The following is a 20,419-nucleotide window of genomic DNA, read 5'->3' as shown; positions in this document are numbered from 1 at the left end:
CATATATCACCCAATTAATGGAGCAGCATTGGATAATCTTTAAGGTCCCCTCCAATCCAAACCATTCTCTGACTCTGCAATTCTAAGTGCAGTTTTCTTTCACAGTCTGCTGACAAGGTTCTGTAGCTCTGGTACAGGAACCGTGATCAAGAGCTTGAAGCAAGCTCCACAAAAATCATCTGTGGAAAATTCCCTGTGACACTGGAGCCCATGGGCTGCTCTGGGCTCAGCCCTTATCAAAGACATCCCCATGGTGCTACACAAACAACACACAACTGTATGGACAGCAGCCTGGTTACTAACAGAAAGCACAGAGAAATGCTGCTGGGATTAACACAGCACAGGATAAAAGCCAGCTCCATTTCCTATCAAACCCTGATGCTATTTTGGATGACCCCTCTGACAGTAGCTCTCCATTTCACAAGCCAGCAGCAGATGACTGCTTGCAGCACAGTGCTGACTTGCTTCCTCACACACAGCACCCAGCCACAACAGGAAAAATCCCAGCATGACCAGACATGTCAGCAGCTCTGGGGACACAACACATTTCAGGACCTGTCCTAGTGCACACTTGTCCAGTCAGATTTGCTCAGTCAGCTCTGTAGACTCAAAGGAAATCCTCCAAAACACTCATCATCCCCTCCTGGCACTCTGCAGTGCAGTGCCTTTCATCTTGCTTTGGGCCAAGGTGTCAGTCCCCACATGGACAGTCAGTACAGCAGTGTCCAGGAGCTTCCTATCCCTCAATAAAGGGCTCACCTGCAGCACCAAGCACACCCTCAGCTGCCAGGGTGACTGCAGGAAGAGGTCTTTGTTTCAGTGGATCAGCTGGCATGTGCCCAAACTCCAACATTCAGCAGCACCATTTTCCTGTGGTGAAGCACCTGTAGATCCCAAAGTGCACAAAAGGGACACCCTTCCCAGTTACTGAGGCATGGGCCAGGGGAATGCCTGAAATTAGACCTCAGATATCCCATCCCTCCTCCAACAACCAAGTATTACCTCCTCTTCATCTCTCACTTACTGAAAGTAGGCACAGAAACATTTATGAGTGTGTGTATAGAGGCTCTGCGAAACAAAAAAATAATTAATGTGGTGTGTTCCTCTTGGCTCTGTATTTTGCTTACGTATGTCTCTTCTTTATCTCTGATCTACAGATGCTCAGGACAGACAAGCTAATAGGGGAACTGTCTCCAAACTAATCCTGAGCTATCAAGATACACCACACAGAAAGACTTGCAAGCTGCAGAAGAAACTGCGCTAAGAAAGCAGGACTGTCCACAGAGGGGGCAAAAGTTGTCTCCATTTTGGTTACAGCTTCAGCATCTGCTTTAGAGGGCAGGGAACAAATTCTTCCTAGTGCCAAAACCCTCAAGAAGATAAAACCTGCACTGCTGGCTTTTGTTTCCCCTTTTAGATCAACTGTTTCAATGCTCCTTATTTAAATACATTAAAGTAGGAAAAAAAGGTGAGGTTTCAAATAGAACTGAACGAACAAAGCATACAGCAGCCCCTGTAATCCCTCCTGCTGGAACTGCAATTTCTTTTTGTAGGAGAGAACTGTGTGCATGTGTTCCTGCCCGAGCTATGCTGGCTGTCCTCACTTACAGACCTTGGCACAGCACTTCCAAAGGAAAACTGAAATAAAACAAAAGTGCTCTGGCCTCTTGGTCCCCTAGGTTCTGTTGGCTGGCAGGATCACTTAGAGATGCTGCTGGAAGGCAGCAGGCTTGGCACTGCCCTCCCATACTGTCCCCCAGCTTGTCAGGGGGACATGCTCATGGCAGCTCTCCACGACATCCCAGCACAGAGTTCCTTGGAAAGGGTTTTCCTGTTCGTATATCCAAATAGAGCCTTACACTGCTGCTTCTTCTAGAAATAAAGTGTTGAAGTAATAATTTATTAAATGTATCACACACACAATTATAGCTGTGTTGCCTGACCCCACAAGCTATGGGGGGCAGGGGGGAGAGAATAAAATAAAATCTCATTCTTTTCTTGGGAACAAGGAAAAGGTCAGTTGTCGTATCAAATTTCATCCCTTAACAATACGCTTGTTTCCCTCAAGGAAATTTCTAATTGTTCCTCAATAATTTCAATCTTTGGCTTCTGCAGCATTACTGAGTAATTATGCTGTAAATTTTAGGAGCTCCTTCAGGGAAGAGCCCCTAGTTTGCTCTGAAGAAATCCTGAGCAACCCAAAGAAGAAGAGACTCCTATAATGCATCATTTGTCATTGAAATGCATGACAAACACCAGACCGGCTGTGAAGACAACACACGTGCAATGACACTACTGCCACTTGGGATGCTTCCCTCACAGCACAGGGAAAGGTTTGGATGATATATTGGTTAACAAAAGTCATCATTTCTAGACAAAAGTCCCTTGATATCAAACTGTTGGTTTTCTTTATTGGGTCTCTGGCTCCATAAGTTGATCTTCTCCCTTGCACATCTGCACTGACACTCCAGAGAGCCTGAACTCTGCAACCAAACCAAAGGAGAACTCACGAGCTGAGCAGCCACAAAGCAGCACGCCTCCTCCTCATCTCTTCTGTCTTTTTAGAGAGGGAGAATTCAGAGTTACTGCGTATCTCTGCCAGAGCAGTGCCAGAGCCTTATCTCAGTTAAGAGCCAGCACTCACAAAGCAAAGTCAAGAACTCATTCCACAAATAGCCACACACTCAAGGGCTCCACTTCAGGGGAACATCACAAGCTGGGCTAAAGAGTAAAATTACTCAAGGGCTGAGCTATGGGAACAACTGTGTACAAGGCAAGAGTCTACAAGATGTAGCCTAATGCCTAATAAGATATCACAGCAAGTTCCATCTGTTATTTTGCAGGCACTGTACTGCAGAAATCTATTTCCCATTAAATTCAAAATTGTAAATAGGAGAAAATAACCTTTTTAAAAGCAGAATAAGACTCCTGTGCTTGCCTATCACAAGGATGCAACAGAGAGGTGTATGATCTGCAAAACTGTTGATTAATTTTGCCAAGTAGTCAACTTTAATTATAGGACAGCCTGAAGGCTAATATCAAATCCTTACTGTGGAGACTCTGGATAATCACAGGCTGTGTTCTAGGAGTTCTGCCTCTGCAGCAATGGGGACAGGAGGCCATTTGAATGCCTCTTCTTTACACCTAGTTCACACCTATTTCACTGCCACGTAGGAAGTTCAGGGCTGCTGAACCTTCTGCGTTTCTCCTGCCTCCCTTCTGCCCTTCCACAGCTGCACCCTTGCTCTTTGGGGCAGCTCCCGAGGCTGGGCAGATGCAGGGAGCAGAGAAGCTGGGTGGGAAGAGGTTAAACAGCACCCAAAGCTGGGGCTGAGGAGCTGGGTGGGAAGAGGTTAAACAGCACCCAAAGCTGGGGCTGCGCACACAATCCGCGTTTGCTGCCAGCCCACTCCCCAGTGCCCACACTGATGCCTCCAGAAATTGCCTCCTTTCAACTGAATGATTTGACATTTATGCTAAATATGTGCTTGCCTTACCTGTAGGCATTTTCTGGTACACAGAAAGTTTTCCTCTTTGGAAAAGGCAGACTGGCCTTGTTCCAACTCAGCATGCCCTGCTCCTCAGCCCCACTGCCGCTGCACATGGACAACACACGTCACAGGGACCTTGAATGTCAGTGCACATCTTACATAAGGACTTTCAGGCAAATTTATGATTAAAAGTAGATATTCAAGCAGAAGATGAATCTATTACGTCCTCAGGCTCCTTAAGTCATGATCCATATTTATAATGCAAGGCTAAGGCTTCTGTTGAATAATTACATCTTTTCCCTGCCCATTCTTCCCTCCCATCCCCATATGTACACACTCACCACAAATGCATATATAACATTTAAAGTGAGCAATTATTCAACCCAAAGGCAGAATACCCTTGAGTATGTGCATGCTGGAGAGGGAGCTTAATTCTGTAATTGTCATGCAAGGTCTGCAGTAGCAAACCTCGTTGAGATTGAAACACCTTACTCAGCACCAATAAAGGTGAGAACAGCATATTCCAGAGGGGCTGGAGCACACCATGGCTAACAAATCCCAGGACCGTAGTAGGCACAATCATTCCAACTCCAGGTAAATATTTTCCTTCCAAGCAGAGGTGTCTGATTTGAAGTTCCTGATTTCTTACTTGGTCAGTTCTTCAGACCAGAGGTGATGCTTTAAAAATGAATGTAAGGCGCTTCAAAACATTTGACAGCCATTGAATTCTGAAATCATACAAAACCCAACAGTATCACAGATATTGCTTTTCAGCTAAGGTTGATCTCCCCTCTCTTATTTGAGGTCATCTTTCTCAGCAACAAGCACAGCCACTGGATGACTCAAAGCCAGAAACTTGGTTAAAAAGAGCATTTTGACCAGTATCCTAGAAACACAAGCCCATATTTCTTCATGCACCCTTCTCAGGACAGCAGATTTCATTACAGAAGAGGGAGAGTACAGGTATCCTTAAAAAGGATTCCACACAACCAGACAAGAACTGCATTCAATACAGCTGAGAAATGCAGCTTTTACACACAAGTACATGCTTATGCAGGCACTTCTAATTCATCAGAAAGCCAGAAGATTTTTCACTAAACTGAACACTCTCCATCTTCAGTAATCCAGTTCTGGAAGTGGAAATGCTGTCAGCAGCCTCGAAGTAATGTGCTGCAAACAAAAATGTTTCTTGACAGACTCCCATCTTGCCAAAAACTTTATTAAAAAATTCCTAGCAGGTCTCATCACTCTTTGTGCCTCCCCTAAAATTTGCCCTCCAATACACAAAAGGAACAGCAAGTGCTGGGAGCCTGCACACAGCATGGTCTCATGGGATCCACTAAACCAAGAACAACTTCCATGGCAAATTTATCACCACAGACCTAGTCCCAGATAATCAGTGTCAATGAAATGAATTTAGCTAACTGGGATTCCTCCCATGATGTTATTTTAAAATCCAAATCCCTTAGTCAGGCAGAAATATAAATCACAGTGACACTGGTCCACTGAAGAAGAAAGTCACAGCTGCAACAATGGGTGTCACATATTCTGGGGGCTGGCAGAGCCAGACAAGAACACTACCCATGGAGCAGAGTATTTGAAAATTAAACTCGTCAGCTCTGAGCAGGTCACTGAGACATCAGTCAAAGCAGAGGTATAGGAAATACAAGTGATATTACATTGCCAGGCAGTAAGGGTGGGGGATTGTGCACAGGGATGGGCAGAGCATTGTTGAAGAAGCTACTGACTTCTTGCTTTATTCATATCATCCCTCAAAAAGACAAATGGAAAATAACTCCTGCCTTGTCTTCATTGCTCACGGCTTAGCAGAATCAGTGATTTGTCTTTCTTCTTTTTCCCATCCACCTCCAAGAGAGATAAAAATCGTTACCTCCTTTCATAAAGAATTTCACCACATGCCCTGATCAAGAAGCAGGGTGTAACCAAGCTCCCCCTGAGTTGTCCTCCCACCTCTCTTGTCCACAAAGAGAAGAGCAGAGAACCAGAAAGACTTATTGGTCTCGACCTGCAACAAATTAGCTCAGCTCTGTAGCAGATAAAGGAAGTCAAGGCTACACCAGCAGTCTCTGAAGAGAAAGAGACACACACACAAAAAGGTATTCCTGAGGTTATAGTCTAATCCCCCCAAAAAAGATTTTTTGTTAATTCAGAATAGTTCCAGTAATCCATCCAAACATTTGTGTCTGCCAGTAGAGCATGCAAGTCACAAAGAGAGGTCGAGCTGCTGAATTCTCACAGGGTAGTTAGGCCCCCAGAACTTTTAGTTCCTCACCAGTAGAATTCCTATTAACACAGATGGATGGCAACATCCAGAATGGATGTATTGACTTGCTCTGTAATACAAACACTACTGTGAGGTCTGTCCTGCATCACTTTTTAGCATACTGCAGCATCTCACTCCAGTGATGTCTCATTTCTACCACTCACTCCAAGTGCAGCAGCAGAACTCTGTTTCTAAGCACAATTTAGAAGAAAAACAGCACAAAAAATAAGAATTTTCCTAACTCAGGCTAAATTTCTGGGTTATTGTGATGCATTTTGCTGCTGGAAAAAGAAACCCACAACAAGGCACAGGCACTGAATTCCAGTGACATGTGTCCTCTTGTTTAGTCCTAAAGAGGGTTGCATTTGTCATCTCATGGCACACAGGACATGTGTGTGCATTTCACTCGTTCTGGCAGCCACTCAGAGTTTTATGTTGCAGGACTCCTTGCTGCTGTGCCTCATTGCTAGAGCATCATGTAAGCCTGGTCTTTATTTGGAGTGGCAGGTACAGGAAGCAGTCCTGCTGAGATACAGGAGAACATCTGCATCTGAGGCTTGCTCCTGCTTTGTCATTATGAATATATAATATCACCGTCCTGGGAAGGGAGGAGGCCAGAGCACCCTTGCAAGTGTGTTTGATGGGGTGGTAAATCTTGCCTATAACAATAATTAAGAAGCTGATGTACTTATGACACACTAATAATAATTTTTGGAGATGGTTTAGCATTCAAGAAAGGTCAGATGAGGTGGGGTAGAAGCTCACCTTAAAAAGCCAAGGGGTGACACCTAAGATGCACTGTGCCAAACTGAACAAAGCAACTCCAAATCATTTCTTAACTGCATCCAGACTCCCATGACAAAACCATTAGCAATGACTGTGGACTCATTCTTGCCAAGGGGCTTGTCTGAGCATCCCACTGCTCACAAACCAGCTCCGTGTCCACAACCAGGTTCACTGTCTGCCACTGGCTTGCCTGGCTGAAATCTCCAGGACAGTCCTCAAAGAAGAGAAGATTTACCCTTGGTAAAGCCCTGGGCACCCCCAAAGAGGAGCTTCTCTTCAGAGTGCCACTGCTTTTTCCATCTGCTCCTGGGATCCCTGGTGCAACCATGAATCTGCTTTGCTCTCCCACCCTCAACCTGGTGCAGGTCTGTTCACATCAAATGCCAGCCTGGGGGCTGAAAATGCCTCTGGCAGAGGCTCCAGGGGCTGCCGGCACCTTTGGTGTCATTGGGGTGACTCTGCTGCTCTCTGGGGCTCACACAGGCTTTACAGGAGCATGCAGAGGTACACACCCAGAATGATGCCTCACAAGAGTGAAGGTGTACAGAGAATTTACACAACAGTCACCAGAACTCACATCAGCCATCAACTCCTCACATACACTGGGAACTGTCACACCACAAAACCACTGTGGCTCTCTGCCACCAGGAGCCAAACCTAGGGCAGGGAAACACGCACAGAGCAGCACAGAGAGCTCACACACACCAAGCCCCCCAGAGAAGTGCCTACCAAGTCTACCAAACATCCACATCCTAAAGGAAAGCCTATGACCATTGCATGGACTGTTTGACTTCAGCATCCAAAATACAAACTTAAGTGAAAATAAATTTAAAAAGTCACAAATGTGCTACAAAAGTTTCAGCACCTTCTATATTAGCTTATATTTAGTAAAGGCAAACTAGCTCAGCTACATTAGAAACAAAGCTCCAAAAACCAGCCTGGGATTTAAGTATTACAACCTACTTTTACTCATGAAACACCCAGTCCTCTTCTGGCTGATTAGAGTAACAGAATACCCTGAGAAAGGCTGCTTTTGTATTTCCCGGACTTGATGGAGTCAAAATAATTTCAGAAGTTTTACTGGGATTTCATGCTTCTTCATTAAGTAAGGAGGAGAAACGCCTGTTAAAAAAAAAGCCCCAGCTACAAAGGAGATGAAACTCCAGTTAAAAAAAAATCCCAAATTTTTCCCAGCTACCAACACCCAAGTTATTATTTCAATACTTACATTAAACCATACAAACTGTATTTTGCTTTAAAAGCCTTCTGTTTTTGCCAGGACTGTAGAAAATGTGGTTGCCTCCAGAGCAAATCTAGAGAAAGGAGAAATCCATTCTGGAGAGCTGATGGATTTCCTTGCCATACATCAAGATGTATGCACCTTCTGTGATGCCTACAACAGGTTTTTAGCCAAAAACTGGTCCAGGTGATGGAGCACACCATGACATGAGAGCATCTTTGGGTTACTGCACCACACACTGTACAGTATCCTAACCTATCACAGTCCTTTACCCATGAGAACAGTCTTTATCCAAACTCAAAAATAGTCTAATTTCTGATGTGCTGACTTAGAATGTTCTTCCCTTTGATTTTTAAGTCATTACTGGATTGTTTGGGCAGTTCTGCTCCAAGCACTGCTTCATAAAATTATTTTCCTTGATTCAATTATATATTCACTAAAACAAGATAAAACATAATTTAGATTCAATTATTTTAGCAATCTATTGCTTCTCAGAGTGGAAAATATTATTTTAAGAGAATCTGAAGCACGAGGTTACATCCTTCACTGAATCACATCAAGTTGCAATCAGAAGACCAAAAGTTCACTTTTGAGAATATCTGGGTAAATCTCACTTCCTCTTTTTATGAGCTTACTCTTCTCAGCACCATTTAGCTAAAAATGCTCTAATCACTAGAAAAACTTGTCAGTGCAGTTTGTCAAGTTTCCTACAAGTCTCATTTATTTTGCCTTCAACAGACATTAGCTAAGTGCCCCAGAGCTTCTCCCTGCACACTGTCTTTTTTGCAGCTCTTTTTTTTTTTTTGTTCTGTTAACCAATATACCCCGGGGAGGTGAGTCTTCACCTCCTAAGCCAAAACCCATCAACACCCACGGGGTCCAGGACAAGGCTCAGATGCATTTCCCAGGACCCACTTCCTTTCCTTGCTGCTGGATGCCCCTGGAATCAGGGATTCACAGATTTGCAGGGCAAGGATAAAGTTCTCTCTAATATCTCCTCCAAATGGAATGATTACACTAGAGGTGCCATGTCTGACCATACACTCTGAGGGGTGTTTCTGAGAGTGGCACAGTGTTTGCCAGGGAGATATTTTTAAAGGTCTGAGTTTGAAGATCTTTGAAATGGAGAGTTTGCTGTCCTTCCACAAGAAACTGCTTCTGTATCTGTTCTTCATACACCTCTGCTGGGAGGAAAGGCTGAGGAATTGGGATTGTTCAGCCTGGAGAGGAGAAGGCTTTGGGGTGACCTCACTGTAGCCTTGCAGTGCCTGAAGGGAGCCCACAGGGAAGATGGAGAGAGACTCTTGACAAGAGCCTGGAGTGACAGCACAAGGGGAAATGGCTCCAAAGTGACAGAGAGGAGGTTTAGATTGGCTATCAGGAAGAAATTGTTCCCTGTCAGGGTGCTGAGGCCCTGTCACAGGGTGCCCAGAGCAGCTGTGGCTGCCCCATCCCTGGCATCAAGGCCAGGCTGGATGGCGATCTGAGCAAGCTGGGATAGTGGAAGGTGTCCCTCTCCATGGCAGAGGGTGGAACTGGATGCTCTTTAAAGTTCTTTCCAACCCAAACGATTCCATGTTTGTACAATCAAACACCAGCCCCTGAGACAACGCACTGCCCTACTTGCAGGAAAACAAGGAGAGCAGAGCCATCCTTGAAAACACCAAGCACACAAATTCACAAATGCTACTGGCATCACAGTTCTCTGAACTGTCGTCCTTTAAGTTGAATACCCCATACAGAAAACTAGTGTAAATTAGTCCTTTTCTTGGTACTTTTTCCAATAGCCTCTGCATTAACCTTTGATTAGCTCACCTATCTTTAAGTAAGTAACTACACCATCCAAGCTGAGCAGTGCAGAGATCCACCTTTGATTCCTGGGGTTGCTAGCAGAAATTCAGGAAACACATGTGCCTCAGCATCACCCTCAGGATGGAGGGAGCTCAGATTGTTCTTCTGCACTCTGGCCTGCTCTAGCTGGAACATTAAACATTTCTCAGTAGAGGAAGTCTCATTTCCCAGCTATGCAACAAGCATAATGACATCAGGCTTGATGGGACCCAGGGAGCAGCTCCCACTCAATTGAGAGTGCAGCATGGAGACACAGCAGCTGGCACTGCTGCAGGGCTGCACTTGCAAACACAGGCAGCCACAACCCTATGATTGTGCAAACATCACATTTCTACTGAAAATGCATTTTTAAAACAGCACACAAACACTTTTAGGTGCTGGGACTACTTCATGCATTTTTGATGAAGGAGGATTTTTTTATTAATTAACAAACAGATGCAATAAGCTTGCACCAAGTTTGAGGAAACTGTTTCAGTTCTTTTGCCATTTACCTGACTACATTTTTCTGGGTTGCCAGACAGATCTTAGTGTAAAATAAAGATGTTTAACAATCACCCTCTTTGTTTCTACCTTATTCTACAAAAATCCAGTATCTGCAGCACAACACTATTCATGTGGGACTCAATAACCCAAGTAGAAAATTTTAGCCCAATAGGCTCAAAAGCTGTTTTTCAGATCCATTATTGCCTCCAAAGAAACAAACATAACCTCATTTGTTCCACAAATACTAATGAAACTTGGCTTTGATCTTGTCTGGACCAAGATAAAAGGTATCCTTTAAATTACATTCATTAGGGTTTTAACCCACTTTTAAACAGTAGGCAGGTTTTGCACAACCTCATTTAAGCATTTTGCACATCTAAATAAAGATGACAACAGCCTCAGCTACCTCCTCCAGAGGATATCCTCACCAGACTAGGGACACCAAGGACAGACATCCTGAACCCTCCGTGCATTTGAGCACCCTCTACAGACAAGGAGAAAATCCCATGGAGAATGAAATGATTCCTCCTACATTACAACAGGTGTCTGAAATGACTTGCCACGTTCACCATTCCAGTGACTAAGGAAGGACAGAGAAAGCTCCAGGAATTTTAAGTTAGAATAGGTTGTTCCCATTGTGCTGGTTACAGGAGGTAGACAAACATCCACCTAAGAACAACTTGATTCTTAACTTTTTGGCAAGCAAGTTTAGGATTAAGTCAGTCCTGGCCTTTTAATACAAGCAATTACATATTTGACCCAAGTTGACTCCTCTCCTGCTTCCCGTGCTTGGTCTACACACATTTTAGGAGTTAACCTGGAGACCACATGCAGTCAAGACTTCCCACCAGCACCACTACCTTCCCTTGCAACACACACATGCTGCTTTTCAAAAAAGCCCTTGAAAATAGGCCTTTGTTTTGGAGTCTACACAGATGTTTGACACGAGCCAAACAAGCAGCAGGATATCAAGAGTTTAGATTGCTGAACAGATGAAGAGCAGCCCTTGGCTCTTCCCCTGTGCACTGAAAACTTCAATATTAAGCATTTGACACTAGAGACACAGCAAGGCAGAACCCACAGCCTCTTGCTGCTTGGCCCACTCCTGCATCCTGACCCCAGGTCCAGCACTTGGAGTTAAGCTCAAGCTCCACTTGCAGTCATCAATGGACCCTCAAGGACAGAGTTATAAAGGAACGCTGAACTGAGTCTAAACTGAGCAGTATTTCATCCTTATGGACAATTCCACTGAGGATTCCACACACAGCATACCCTACCCATTCACTAATCTGACCAAACCCAGGCTTTTTTTGGAGGTGGGGGGAATAATTACAGTCACTTAATGCAACACAGCTAGATGTCATACATTTTGTATCTCATCTGTGTCAAGAGATAAAAATTATAGGCATCCATGTGCAACTACTGAAAAGTTAGGCCCACTGTCTGCCTGGATTTATACTGTACCAAAAAATGTATTACATTACTCAAGTGTAAAATCTACCAGAATGCAATTTATTGGATCAGTAGTCATAAAGAGAAGGGCGTGTCATTACCTCCAACAAAAGCCTTTTGCCTTCTCCAGCCATGAAAAGGTTGAGCACCTCCCACATTTTAAATAACTGCTCAGTAATCTCCATTTAAACCATGTAACTGTATCAGACTTCAACTCCTTTTAAAAGAAAAAAAAAAAAACAAACCCACAGTACTTTTCCTCTGGTCCCCTCTGGCTTATTCCAGGTATAGAAATACAAGGCAGTTACAGCAGTGCTGCATTTGGAAGCCTTCCAGAACCACGTGTAGCTGAGAACCCCAGGTTATCTTTTCATAATATCTCCAAGTAAACAGCCCTGCAACGTTACTCACGCAGTGAATTATGTTCTGAGGCACGCAGGAGCAAACGTGCCCGTGCAAAACCTCAGCTGCATAAAAACCCGTGGTTTAACCCGCTCCCAAGGCTCAAACATTCCAACAGCCTCTATTATCCCTCTATCGATCTCACCCTTTCCTGCAGATCCATAAACTCAGCTGACAGACTGGCAACTTGCTGATCCAAGCACTGGTTCTCCCCTTGTTCTTGTCTCAGCGTGGCTTGGTCAGCGTGTAGCCTCATTTGTAGCTCGTGAAACTGCAATAACTAAACAAACACACCTACGTGAGGGACTTGTCAAACAAAGCAGGCTGTAAAATTATCAGAGTGGAAATCAAGTGCCAACACTTACTACAGGATGAGCCACACCTCAGCTGGCAACTCTCAGGCCCACAGCTTGATAAGAGGGAAGAAGTGGCTTCAAATTTCTCTGAATTAGCAGTGACAAAAGTCTCATTAAAAACAAGCCTGGAAAGCATTTAAGGAGTAACATATGTGCACACATTCACTTGGATTTCCCTTAACACTGCAGTGCATTTTATCAGAAATACTTTCTTTCAGCAATTTAATCCTCCTGATAGAGCTCCTAGTTAAACAGTATTACCACTACATTTCCATTAAAATGCATGAAACTTCTACACATGTAAAATTTATTTCACTTTGCTTCTTTACCCAGTGCATTTCCCCATCAACACAAGATTTGAGCAGCTGAGTGATTTGTGCTGGTAGTAAAGCAACACACTGAGTATTAATTATGTCAGGTTACAACATTTCCATCTTTCATTTTTCAAGAGCAACTGCCAGCCTTGAAGATTTCTTCTACATTAAGGGCAGTGCCAAAGGAAATCAAGGCAAAGAAGGCAGGTGAAAATAAAGTAAGCCTCATATCAGTCAGGGAATTTGTTCTGCAGGTACAAATGCCACCCAGGGATAGGATGCAGAGGTAGACTGCAAACAAGTGCCAGGGAAGGGAGGAACAGTCCCAAGCAAATCCTTGGGAGGTAAATGGCAACCTGAGAAGAAAGCATTTTTCAATTCCAGTCAGCAATATTGCTGAAGGAGTTGCCTGGGATGTTTGCCTGCTACAAATATTTGAGCTGGTAATTATAAATTTTAAGGCTTTTTTCCAACTCTAAGTGTGTGGATACATAGATAACTGGAAAATTACTTTTTATAGGACTAACCAAACCCATAATATTCAGACAATGTACTATTCAATGCACAAAAAAAATCTCAAGCCCATACTGCTAACTTTTCTTTACGTAGGTACACAAGTAAAAAATAATCTTATTAATATGCTGTCAGTTTAAAAAAGCTTAGTTTATTATTCTACCTGTGCAGTGATGATGAATGTCAGGCTTAAGAAGAGAGTATTAAGGGAAGGAGGCAGGCCAGGCTTTGCTTTTCCCTCCCAATAGGTTAAACATCACACCTCAAATCTTTAGGTCAGAATAGGTTGGGAAAGACCTCCAAGACCACTGAGGCCAGCCATCAACCAAACACTGCCAAGGCCACCACTAAATCATGGCCTCATTGAGTCACTTGCAAGTAACATCTCTGCCTGGTTATATCAGTTTTGTCCAGGCCTGATTAGTGCAGTTAGATGATGACCCAAGAAATAGTAGAGGATCTGGAAAACAACTCTGGGCTTTGTCTGCATACCAAAATACTTTATCTCAAAAAGCAGAGCATCAGCTGACAAAACTAGGTGCGAAATAACTTTCAGATGCTGAATTCCTCAGATTTAACAGGGCTAGAATCTGAAGGTTTGGACAGTCAGGATTGCCATTGTGAGCACTGGAAACCTGGGGTTTTCTTCAAATGGAGGAAAAAACACTGCCTGGAAAACAACACAGCCAGAACCATAGCTGGAGTTGCAGGAACAAATTCAAGGAACAAGGAGCACCAGTGCAGCAGCTCCAGAAATAAATGCAGGATCAACTTAAGTCAGCTTCTTTCTGCTGCATTTTTGTAGGTGTAGATAAAATGAGCCTTATTCTCAACTGTCTTACAGTTCCACCACATCATTTTTCTCCTCTCTACCCAGCAGAAAACAGACAGAATGGTGAAAAGAGGTGTCAAGGGAACTGTGGATGAATACATTATGCTATGACTTAACTGGTTCCAAAAAGCCACAGAATCACTGGGTTGGAAGAGACCTTCAAGATCATTGAGTCCAACCCATGCGCTAACACCTCAAATAAACCATGGCAAAGACTGCCACATCCAGTCTTTGTTTTAAACACATCCAGGGATGGTGACTGCACCACCTCCCTGGGCAGACTGTTCCAGTACTTTATCACTCTTTCTATGAAAAACTTCTTCCTAATATCCGACCTGTATTTCCCCTGGCACAGCTTAAGGCTGTGTCCTGTCGTTCTGTCAGTTGCTGCCTGGAGAAAGAGACCAAGCCCCACCTGGCTACAGCCACCTTTCAGGAGGTTGTAGAGAGTGATAAGGTCACCTCTGAGTCTCCTTTTCTCTAGGCTAAACAACCCCAGCTCCCTCAGTCATTTCTCACAGGGTTTGTGCTCCAAGCCCCTCTCCAGCATCGTTGCCTCCTCTGGATGTGCTCAAGTGTCTCAATGTCCTTCCTGAACTGAGGGCCCAGAGCTGGACACAGCACTCGAGGTGTGGCCCCACCTCAGTGCCAGGGGAAGAATGACCTCGCTGCTCCTGCTGCCCACACCATTCCTGATCCAGGCCAGGAGCCATTGGCTTTCCTGTCACCAGCTGCTGTCACCAGCACCCCCAGGTCCCTTTCCACCTGGGCACTGTCCAGCCACACCGTCCCCAGCCTATAACATTGCAGGGGGTTATTGTAGCCAAAATGCGGGACTTGGCACTTGGACTTATTAAACTTCTTCCTATTGGACTCTGCCCATCCATCCAACCATTCCAGGTCTCTCTGCAGAGCCCTCCTGCCTTCCAACAGATCAACACATGCTCCCAGCTTAGTGTCGTCTCCAAATTTACCAATGAAAGACTCAAAATCCTCATCCATGCTATCAATAAAAATATTGAACAGAGCTGGCCCCAGCACAGACCCCTGAGGGACACCACTGGTGCCTGGCCCCCAGCTGGATACAGAACCTTCCCCACCACTCTCTGGGCCTGGCCATGCAGACAGTTCCTGACCCAGCAGAGTTCTCCTGTCCAAGCCGTGGGCTGCCAGCTTTTCCAGGGGTGTGCTGGGGGAGACAGGGCCAAAGGCCTTGCTGGAGTCCAGACAGACAACATCCACAGCCTTCCCTGCATCCACCAGGTGGGTCACCTGGCGGTGACCTCATAAAACAAGATCAGGTTGGTCCAACACAACCTACCCCTCCTAAACCCACGCCGGCTGGATCTGATCTGATACCCTGCCCATCCTGTAAATGCTGTGAACACTTAGAGGATGTAGAGGACAGTCAGCTCTGCAATTGCTCTTTGAGCCATGCAAGCTCCAGGGTGTTCCCAGGATCCAGAGCAGATGGTTTAGAACCCTCTTTGTCCCCTCAGCTCTCATTCCTGCTCATGAAAGAATGGCAGAATTGGTGACTTCAAGAGGATGAGACATGGCCAGTCATCATATGAGTAGAAACCACACTAAAAATACCAAGGAACTGCTTGGTCCCAGTAGGACCTAGGCTTGTACTAAAACAGTAAATGAAACTTCAAGTGAATTAAAATATAGTGAGAGATGTAGCATGCAGTCAAACCAGCATTTGCTCAGGACTCACTCTTAGGAGCAGGAGAGAGAAAAAGCACTAGGTGCTGTTTGGGAAAGTCAGCTTTTCCCAAAGAACAGAAAAGGCTGTATGTTCTTTGATTGTTGCTTTCTAGAGGTTAGAAATATTTTTGCTGGTAGGTCTACTGTTTTGGGGACTGTCTTACCATCAAGGTAAGTCAAAATAAAAACTAAAAATGTCAATATCAAGAGCATCAAAAATACTGAGACTTCCTTTTGTCTGCAGTCTTGAGAAAGGAAAAAACACAAAAACAAAACAGGCATAAAGAAAGACTTCAAATCAAGTGACATGTGTATTTGAGAAAAGGAAAGCTGCCTGGGGGGGTTTCCAGCAACAGTCAACCCAGCCCAAAACATGATCCTGCTGGGTGAAGCCTTTCCTGGCTGTGTATCCCAGCAGGGACACGTAATCACTGCAGAGCATGCAACAGGCTGTACCTTAAATTAATGGTTTGAGCCCGAGGACCACACACCGCTACCTCTGCTGGAGGAGCTGGCTGTAATAACTGTGGTGCTCACACGCCACCTTCATCCTTGCATTTAAAAACACAAACCAAGTGGAAGGTGTGATTATTCTTCAATGTCACAGCCAATAAATATTGCAGAGCTCAAAATTAAGGCATGGAGAGAAGCATCTACAGAACAATTTTCTCTCCATTAAAAATAAAGCATTGGTGCTTGTCAGATTTTAATTTACTAAGCCTTTTTCAGTCATGCATCCCAGTCAAAAATTTAAGATCTTTTCTGTCTAAAAAGAGTAATTTACCGAACTTTATGAGCAGGAGAATGCTGTTACTGACTGATTTTAGAAACTAATAAACAGTATTCTAAGTGATAGTCTGCTGGATTTATTGGGAGTGGTGTGCAGTCTGGGGAAAAAATGCTAACTTATAGGAATAAAGCTGCTTATTACTGCTGCTTAAAAGAAATGAAAAGCCCTCCACAGTGGAGCTTCTGCTACGTGCAAGATGCACATCAAGACTCTTCAGTCTTCCAAAATTGCAATGGTCTCAGCCATGCCATGACCTGTTACACACTGCCTCTGACTGCTTTGCATGATGTAAACTCACTCTGTACAAGCAACGTTACTCACATTAACTAGACAAGGTATTTAAGAATTTATAGTTAAAAGCAGGGATGTTGTTGAAACAGAGCAAAATGAAGAGGAACACCTGGGTTCTGTTTCCATGCAGTACTGACTGAGCTCAAACCTGCAAATCAAATTTAATCCCCCTCACCAGAATTGCTCTCAGAGTTAGTACAGTCATTACGAAAATTAATACTTCTCTATATAAAAATAAATACACACACATTTAGAGAAGTGAAAATACACATACAACTAAATTGCTTTCAAATCGGGAGCAATAATTTAGTTTTAATGATTAGCTATTGCTGTTTAAAACAGAAACCTACACAGTAAATTTGAAACAATTAGCCCAATTCTACAGTTCATTCAAGGAACATTCCACACTAAAAAAAAAATAGAAAACCTCCATGTTTTCTAAACAAGATTTTTCATTACAGAGTCTACCTGAGCTCTATATCTGTCCCTACTAAAATGGAAGGTAACTAATAGGCCCAAAACAACCCAAAAATCCCAAGAAGGAGGTGATCCTACAAAGAAACTGATGCTGGATCTCTCACTGGGTTTATCTCTGATGCTGACAGCTGGAGCTACCATGACAGCCATCCCAGGCATAAGGTCCTCCAACACCAGGAGATACTCTCCAGTGATTACTTGATCTGCTATAAAGTCATTTTATATCCTGAGAGTGCTAAAGAACAGCTTTAATATACTGGTGAATCAGACCGAGAAGCTATTTAGCTGCAGAGAGTACTGGCAAGCACATATAAATTATCTTTTCCCAGAGAAACACACTCTCAAATTCTCTTTTCCCCTACACAGAGGGACATATTCAATACTCTCTTGGTGGTTATTACACAAAAAGCTCCCGAGCACCATCGGCGTTTCAGACAAGCACCAAGGAGATAAAACAAAGGACATAAAACACAGGCAACTCTAGCAGACCACTAGTGTACACATCAGTAAAGTCTGTGGATAAACTCCACACTGGCCAAGACCACACTGCTAAGGCTCAAACCAGTCCCGGTACAGCAGGGGAACTGGGTGAGGGCTGGCAGAGCTGCTGGCCCTTTCCTGGGTTAGGGAGAGGCCACACAGCTCTGCCCACCTCTGCTTGGTCCTGTGTTGGTAACATCACTGGTTGCCATGGAAGCAAGGCAGCTTCGCAGCCCGTGGTGTGCAGGGAGCATCAAGCACTTCAGACATCCTTGGTGAGGGTTTATGGACCAGAGGAGGCACAGCCCTGGGGGCCTTTTCTACCTTAAAGAAAGAAAGGAAAGAAAAATAAAGGGGGTGGGTAGAGGGGAAAAACTCAAACGTGTTTGACCCTTCACTGCAATTCTCAGAGAACCTGAACTGACATCAGGAGTTCTCAGTGCCAGGGTAGGAGTTGGCACAGAGCCTTTCAACTTCAAAACTGCCTCCTGGGCAATCCCTGTTTTACTGGGAATGAGCAAAGCAAGCTGAAAACACAGAGGGAGGTGACACTGCTCTTCCTTTCTGCTGGCCCATCATCATGGCTAGTCCTCTCCTCCAAGCAGTCCAGACAACCCTCACCTTGCAGGAACAGCTGGCTGCAAAGGTGACTCTCTTTGTCCTTGTCACAGGTGTGGTGGAGGGAGATGCTGCTGCTGCAGTCCACGGGTGCCACAGCAGCGAGGGCAGCCACGCTCCAGAGGTGTTCACAGCACCTCCAAAAGGAACATTTGTCCTGAGGGTTTGCATCCTCAACAAGAAGAAAACCAGCCTGACTTTCAACACCCAGGGAGAATCTACAGAGTCAGCAGTTTAAAGGAAAATATCTCTGCAGGTATGTGCAGTGATTTTGTTCTCAAAGTCCATGAAAGTCAACAAACACAGCACCCTGTGGGATTCTGTTTTCCTAAGAACTTCTCTTCAGGGGAGAGGGGAAGTGACTCACAAGCTCTGAGGGAAGGGCCAGGAACAGAGACAGGCCTCAGAGTGAGCAGGCAGCAGGAGCTGAGCACTTTGCTGCTCACGTGTTCCTCACCAGGAGCACAGATTTTGACAGACAGCATCTCCCAGCCCCGGTGTTGCTGTGTGGTTTTGGCAGCACTCATGCTGGCACTGTGTTGGTTACACTGCAGGACTCTGAATTCCTGGACTTCTTGCTTAAAAGTTACTTTATCTCCTTTACATTAGGTCGGTCTCACCTAAAGGTCTACATTTGGGGTTCCTCATGGCCAGGACTAGTAGAGAAACAGTAAAGGTGGGAAAACAAACAAAATTATCACATATGAAGTATATGCCAGCTAGGGTGAGTTTGGGCAGAAATAAAGCAAGTTTCCCTTAGAATTAGTCAAAGAAATAAAATATCCATTTTTAAAGCCAGCAAAGCACTGTTTCTCATGCACATACAAGCATCTCTGTTCTTCTCAGCCCTAAGAGATCCACAAATACATTTTTAGATCTGCTTACACAGCATTTTTGACCCTTTGCCAGCACATAGAAGGTAAGAAAACATACTCCCCATGAAACACAGTTCCCTACTGGCACATGTACACTGCCCAGCAAGGAAGCAGAGAGCCCTGAGGCACCCCAGGAGAGCTGGTTCTTTCTGCTGCAGCCAGAACATCCCACTTTAATCCTGGGAGGAAAAACCATACCACAGACTTCACTGCACTGCCAGAGCATCCAGTGACACAGCTCCAGGTGTCCAAGCTGGGCCATTCATCCCTAACTCAAGTGCTTTCAGTTATTCACCAAGAAGCAGTTCCAAAGCAAGCCTTTGGAACTACCTTTTCCCTGCCCCTCTGGAGTCTCATCCTTAGTCTGAGAAGGTTTAATGACCTACAGGATATCTTCTTGCAAGTTCTCCCCATTTTTAGGAAACCACCTCATACATTCACTGAGACTAATTAATGGCTTACTGTGGTCTGGACAGTCACCATCAAGTGGATTTACATCTTCCACTAATGCACTTTAAACACTTGGAGACTAGCTTAGTAACTAAATCTTGACAACAGAGACGCTTGAGACACTTGGAAAGTACTGCCAATATTGTAAAGCCAAAGGCCAAGATGCAAAGCAAGGTGGAAGAATGGAAAACTCATTTAAAAACAACGATATAAAAGATCTGTCTACTTTTGTTGCATTTCTAAGAAAAGAGCATCAGGTTGCAAATGAGGCCATCCACTGAGACTGTAAAAGGCAGACTACTTAGAATCTATTGCACAAACACCTCCAGAGCACACTATTGCAGGGGACAATTAAGACAGAACAACCTGAAAGCTAAAGAAACACCCTGTTAAGTATAGAAGGGTTTGGATCCTCACATCTCAGCACAGAGCCCATCTCCAGCTGTCAGAGAGGAGTTTTCCTGAGGAGGTTCATTCCTTCAGTGCCACCCAGAGGGCTCTGCCTTTCCCACTGAAGCAGCTGCTAAGGGCTGACCACAGAGGTGCAAGGGCAGCAGATGATTTTTCCAGCCAATGCTGGTCCCACAAATGTTGTGTTTATTTCCTGAAGGAAGTTCCCTCACTTAAGAAAACAGGAATCAGACTCCTGTGTCCTACACCATTGTTACCTAAAAAAATCACTATTTTAAGTTCTTCTAGCCTGACACTTGGACAAACCTAGCTG

The 20,419-nt window shown here is 44.4% G+C and overlaps 1 long non-coding RNA gene across 1 annotated transcript in view; it reads right to left on the bottom strand.

Moving 5' to 3' along the window:
- LOC134549676 (uncharacterized) overlaps positions 1 to 12,422 on the bottom strand; it is a 145,685-nt gene extending 133,263 nt beyond the window's left edge. The window contains exon 1 of the long non-coding RNA XR_010080151.1: positions 12,135 to 12,422. This is a non-coding gene — a long non-coding RNA (uncharacterized LOC134549676). The remainder of the gene's footprint in view (positions 1 to 12,134) is intronic.
- Between the last annotated feature and the right edge of the window lie 7,997 nt (positions 12,423 to 20,419).

The sequence above is a fragment of the Prinia subflava genome, chromosome 4 (genome assembly GCF_021018805.1).
Source record: "Prinia subflava isolate CZ2003 ecotype Zambia chromosome 4, Cam_Psub_1.2, whole genome shotgun sequence".
NCBI classification, from domain to species: Eukaryota; Metazoa; Chordata; class Aves; order Passeriformes; family Cisticolidae; genus Prinia; species Prinia subflava.
The sequence above is the reverse complement of the archived record's forward strand: the minus strand, read 5'-3'. Positions and strand labels throughout refer to the sequence as shown.